Below are 6,465 nucleotides of genomic sequence, written 5' to 3' on the forward strand. Positions count from 1 at the left end.
CTCTCTCTCTCTCTCTCTCTCTCTCTCTCTCTCTCTCTCTCTCTTCTCTGACATTTTAAAACAGAACCAGATCTTTTATAAGAGAACTCGTATAATTTTCAGACATTATAATAGTTTTGTTTTAATAAAAAGCTATATTTTCATGGTAAGAATGTCAACTCATGTTAAAGACTAACAAATATACAGTCAGAATTTATTTTTGTTGTATACGTGAATGTGTGTAATGTAATAAGAAAATATACTATGAAGTAAACAGCAAAATTCACGAAATATTAGCATTAATAATAAATCACGGCGATAATCTTTTGGCTGCTAAAAAGATTGAAAACTATGTAACGAAATTTCGAAATAAACAGTGAATATCAACAAATATCGCGAATAAATTTTTTTGACCAAAAAAAATCTGCTCAAGCTGCATCAAAATTTATTATTTAAGATAGATACGAATGATATTCCACGATTCATACGATAGCATTGGTTATTGATTCCAACAATTGGAGCATTGTATTATCTGGATTTATTGTCCATGTAACTAGATCTCCTTTTATCTGACTATCTATCCAATTATCTGTACCTTCAACCATCCATCCATCTATCTATCCATCGACCCTATGTATCTGTCTATCTATTCATCCATCCATCCATTCTCCATTGCATGTTTCAGACGTTCCATCAACGGTGCGACGCTGAGACAATCAGATGATAATTATTCGTCACGAGCGAGCTAAATCCTATCTATATGGTTTCTTTCGCGTCTCGCTCGGGAATTTCTATGGTAATATAACGGAAAAATCGAATCTACGGTAGGTATATGTACATTCGACAGAGCACCGAACGAACAAAGGCAAATGAAGGAAAAGGTCGCAGCGGTCAGTGGAAGCTTAATGAAAAATGAAAGAAATAAAAACCGGAGGTCATTATGCCTATTACGTTAAAGATCTCGTTGTATTAACCACCGCATACAACCGCGTAATTTCAAATCAACCAAGATATTCACCATTATGTAAGATTTTACATAAAATTCTTATGAATTACTAATAATAAATTACTAATAATAAAACATTGTAATTTTTCACATAACTTTCGTCAGTTTTTTTTCTCATTATTAGTATAGTAATTATATTACTAATATCGACACAATAATCCGTATATTGAAGAATAGAATCGCAATTTCAGATTCTTTCACGATTTGAGTATAAAAATATTAATATGTCACACAGAGTTCAAATAAAACGGAAATGAAAGATGAATTGTATTATATATATAGAGCAGCTCTTCAAATGTTATAAAAACACATATGTATTGTAAGATAAAATAAAAATTTTATTAAATATTATACGTAAGAAAAGTTTCAATTAATCCATACATAAATATCTACGCAACAAAATATCGGCCATTTGAAGTGTCAATCGCATCGATTCTGTCGCGACGCAGCCGCACAGAAGTGCAATAAAGTACTCGAGCTATAGGTCGTACAATATCGAGATGCGGGCAGCGATTAAATCTCCTACAAAAATCTTTCTTTTTGAATCGACGTGTCAATTCACTACCGCATATTCACACAGCAATAATAAAAGGGACGTAGATAAGCAAAATATGGTTGCAAAGATTGATAATGATAGTTTATTAAATACGACGGGAACGAATCTATGTCATGAATCCTCGTCAGTGAGTTCTGTGTGACAATTCATCTTAAAACACGATTTCTTTTACAAGTCTTGAATAACCGAGTTCATCGATACTAAGTCATCAAAAATTACAAATGTCTACTCAATCTACTTGTCAACTAATTATAAGTTATCGAATTAGTATCTATCAGTCTTCACAAGTAAATCTTATTAATTCAAAAGATATAGATAATAATTCAAGATATCAGTAATATTATTATTAAATAAAATTATTTTATTTTAAATTATTCTTTAATTTTTTAACTTATATATTATATTATAATAAATGCAACGTTTAAATAAGATTATATCGATTATTATAATTATCAATTATTTTCTGAATTAATAATTTTTATAAAATTTTTATATAATAATTTTTAAATAAAATTAAATTTGTTATTCCAGATAATAATTTATGATTTATCTAAATAATTACGGATTAAAAAATTATTTTGCAACTTGCTCAGTTCTAACAAAAAAATTTTTTTAATCTCTCTCTCCCTCCCTCCCTCTCTCCCTTTCTCTCTCCCTCCTTTTCCCTACATAAATTATTTCGAAAAATATGTCACTGCTAAATTTATCTTTTTAAAAATGTACGCAAATTGACAATTATCATGTATTCGCGTATTTCACACATGTATCGTGAGGATATCAGCGCTGTCGTTACCTGAATGCAGTAACCGATAAATCAATGAATAGCGAACGAAAGTGCCGTCGAGTTTGATGCATAAAAGTAGTAGCCCACCGGTTAAAATATTCAATGGATTTCTGGTTCAGCAAACATACGAGAGATTGGACGTTATATCGTGCGGTCAGAAAGATAATTTGTCGTGTGGCCAACGAGAAGCCGAATTCCGATGTTATGCCTGCAAGTTTTCGCCACTTCTCTTCTACACGTAAATACATCGACAGAGTTAATAATTAAGAGCGGAAGCGATTTCGTTCTATTCGCCGGCATGTTCGACGTATAACGAGTTTCTGTTTGAGTAGCAAGACAGAGAGTACAGTTACTCGATGTCAAATTTCCTTGAGATTTCGGGAAAAAAGTTGGACGTGCATGTGTGTACTGTTTGCTCGAACTTTGATAGAACTGGAAAAATGCAAAGATACTGGGTATCTACTTACAAATCTCTGAATTACTTTATCTTAAAGCAAAAGTATTATGTAAGTGAAATTTTCTGACTAAATTGTCTATTTCTTGAAAGTCTATCATTTCTAGAATAAATAATGATTATTTTAAACAGATTAAAATTTTTTATATTTATGTTTGTATTTTCTAACTTTATATTCAAAACCTAAAAATATAAAAAAATTCCAACATTAATGTAAAATGTAATGTAGAATTAAAAAAATTTTTAAGAATTTTAAATGCAGCAAAGATAACATTGCTAAATTTTTAAATAATTTTTAAATTAATTATTAATTAAATTATATATTTCAAGAATAGTTTGTAAACAAAAAATTATTTTAATTTTATAAAGTAAGGTTAAAAAAAATAAAACGTACGTTCATTCATCCGACATTTCACGCAAAAACATAGATTGATAAAATATAACAACTGTTGTCAATATGTATAAAAAAATGTTTTTCGAAACATTTTGAAGAAAGATCATATTTCCATACATGTGTATGATGCAAATGCATTATTTTACTGTTAAATTCGTATATTAATCTTTAAAAAAAATTTTTAAGAAGTTTCACTGTCTCGCTACTTTTAAATCAATATTAAATTATTTAAATATATACCTATGTGAATATATACGTCTGCCAACATTATATAAACATTATATAAACATTATATAAATTCACAGAAATTATTATCGAACGGTTTTTGAGAGTGCTGAAGCAATAACGAATTCTTTTTTGACATTTCCTTCACTAACAAGCAGAACGTGCCATTTACTAATTAAACTATCAATGTTATATAATCCTTTTAATCAAAGAGAGAAAGAGAGAGAGATGAACTTCCCAACTTCGTAATGAATTCTTGTATTTTCTGCATTCACTATCACACACGAAATTCACGAACATCCATTAACGTACCAGGACAAAAATATCGGTAACCGCTTTTTTATCTATCGAATTCCGTCGAAGCGGTCAAAGTTAGATACGAAAAGCCCGTGATACGCCGTTTGAAGCCGACAAACCCGCAAAACGTATGCGCGTAAATCGATCACGACTTGAAACAGATTTTGGTTCTTTACCGCGGATCGAAGCGAAAACGATTTTGCGTGAGACTCGAAAGGCGCGAAAAAGAGAGACCATCGAGCGCTCGCCTGCACTGATATTTTCACCAGCAATCGCACTCTAACAAGCGCGGCATATCGTGCAAATTTAACGCGCGCATGTGGTGAAAACTTTACCACGTCGCATATAAAGCCGACTCGCAAACAGAGAGATCGTTTGCCAAATTCGTTCAACAAATGCAAATGCTGCGCCGTGCAATTGCACACAACGTTAACGCCATTCCATGGCGTTGTCATATGCAGTTAAAATACGAGCCCTATGATCACGTCGATATATTTAGGAAGGACTGATATGTATATGTTTTAAAACGCCTTTGAAGACATTTTTGAATCAGTAAAAAGAATTTGTTAAATTTTTTACAATAAATTTTTATATTACTTTTTTTCGTTTATATTGCTCTGTATATAAAAAGAGCTATTATTAAAAATTTATGAAGTAATAACGACGCTCAAAAGTTTCAACAAATGCAAAATTTGTAGAATAGACAAAAAATAAAAAAAGTTTTCACATTTTATTTAAAAACTTATTAACTCAAATTAATATTTTCTGTATATTTTTAAAAAGTAAAATATAATATTCGAAATCTCAGAATTTGCGTTACAAATGAACTAATGCTAGTCAATTAATATTTATTTGACTATTAATATATTATTATTTGTTTTTGTAAACTGTGATTATTTTTCACATTCTTCTTTATCCAGTCGATGATTGTAAAATACATTATTTGTACACAAATTTTTAACTTTTACAAAATGTGTTTTAAATTTTCTTATTTTTTCCTTATTTCTTTGCATAAAAATTAAATTAAAATATAATGCATCAACACTTCTTCGGTTTAAATATAAAATGAATCACTTAATAAATAAATGCATTTGACAATCAATTAATTAAAAATTTTTCCGAACAGCAGCATTTTTATTGAAATTTTTGAACTAAAGTTTACAATAACCAATAAAAGTATTCAGATGCTTCGTGATATAGTGATATTTTAGAGACAAAAATAATTAAGTGCTTTTAATAAATCTTAAGTGTGTATTTTTAAGATATAAAAATTACTTATTTTGTTCTTCAACCAATGATCTTATATACTCCATCGTGAAAAAGTTAACAGAGATTTGAAAAAAGATCCCGAAAAGCGGATTGTTCTTCGAGGAATCGATTGCCTCGTAAAACAAACGTCAGAGATGTAAGAGTTAAGACAATTGCATCCTATCCCTTCCTTAGAGATTCAAATAGAGCACAGCAGCGGCTTATCGTCCTATTTGCACATATAACGCGGCATTCCGTATCGTTCTTATCCGCAGTCAAGATATGCAAATATCACTTGCAGCTTTCCGCCCGAAATCCGCGCTTAAGTCTCGTTGGCTGACTCTGACTGCCGCCGCGGGCGGGATGGTGTTAAAGGGAAGTTACTTTCTCCTCCTCCCTCCCTTCCTTCTCCGGTGCAGTAACTTCGCCCTCATCTTCATGAATTTTCGTGTACTCGCGACTGCAATACGCGAAACTGTACTTTCCCCGGATCTTTCTCTCTCCATCGTCACGTGCTTCGCAAAAAAAAAACGAAACAAAAAAAAATAGAAAATTTCAACCCACGTCGCTATTATACAATAGCGTATACAATAGCGGTGCAGTGCGAAGCGGCGCGAATAAAAGGACTTACTAACGTGAGTTAGTAACCGGTGGCGACGAAGGCGGTGCAACACTAAAGCGAATCTTATGATCTCATTATCCGTCGTACTCTCATTATCATTGCTTGGCGTCATTTTCTTTACTGGCGTCGTTAACTTGTTACTATCATTCTCCTCGTTAATGTTTCAGCTGGTATTACGGCATTCGACGATCATTACTTACTTCATTTCTCGCCAGTTATTACATAACTATTCTGTTTAATATTTCTACGGAGTTCTACATTTTTATTACTTCGCGAGATTAAACGTTTCAGCTTCCGAAATCAAATTCCGAATTTTTTCATACGTGGATTATATATTTGAAAAATATACCTCTGTGAAGTTGGCACCTCATTTTTTAAAAAATGAAATTTTGGTCACAATTCCGAATGCACCCCGAAGAGTTCCTACCCAAAATTAAGAATAGTTCCGGCGAATTAATATAAAAAAAAAATTAAAAATTTGCTAACTTCACAAAACGAAGAACGAAAAATGTGAGGAACAAAGTGATGAGAGAATCAGACATTCAAAAAATTACGATATCTCTTAAATCGTTAGTTCTAGCGCTCCGAGCATAATAACTTTCGTTAATAACTTTCGTTAGAACTCGTAGAGTGCTACCCAGAACTGTTGACAGAATTGCCAGAACTTTTAAAAAATTTTTACCCCTCGGGTGTTAGAAATTTTCAATTTAACGAATGAAAAATCGCGATATCTCTTAAACCGTTGGTCTTAGCGTTTCGACCATTAATAACTTTTGTTAGAACTCGTAGAATGTTACCCAGAACTGTTGACAGAATAGTCAGAACTTTTAAAAAATTTTCATCCCTCGGGGTGTTAGAAATTTCTCGGGTGAAGAACTAACGGTTTAAGAGATATCGTAA

The sequence above is a fragment of the Atta cephalotes genome (assembly GCF_000143395.1).
Source record: "Atta cephalotes unplaced genomic scaffold scaffold00019, whole genome shotgun sequence".
Lineage (NCBI taxonomy): Eukaryota > Metazoa > Arthropoda > Insecta > Hymenoptera > Formicidae > Atta > Atta cephalotes.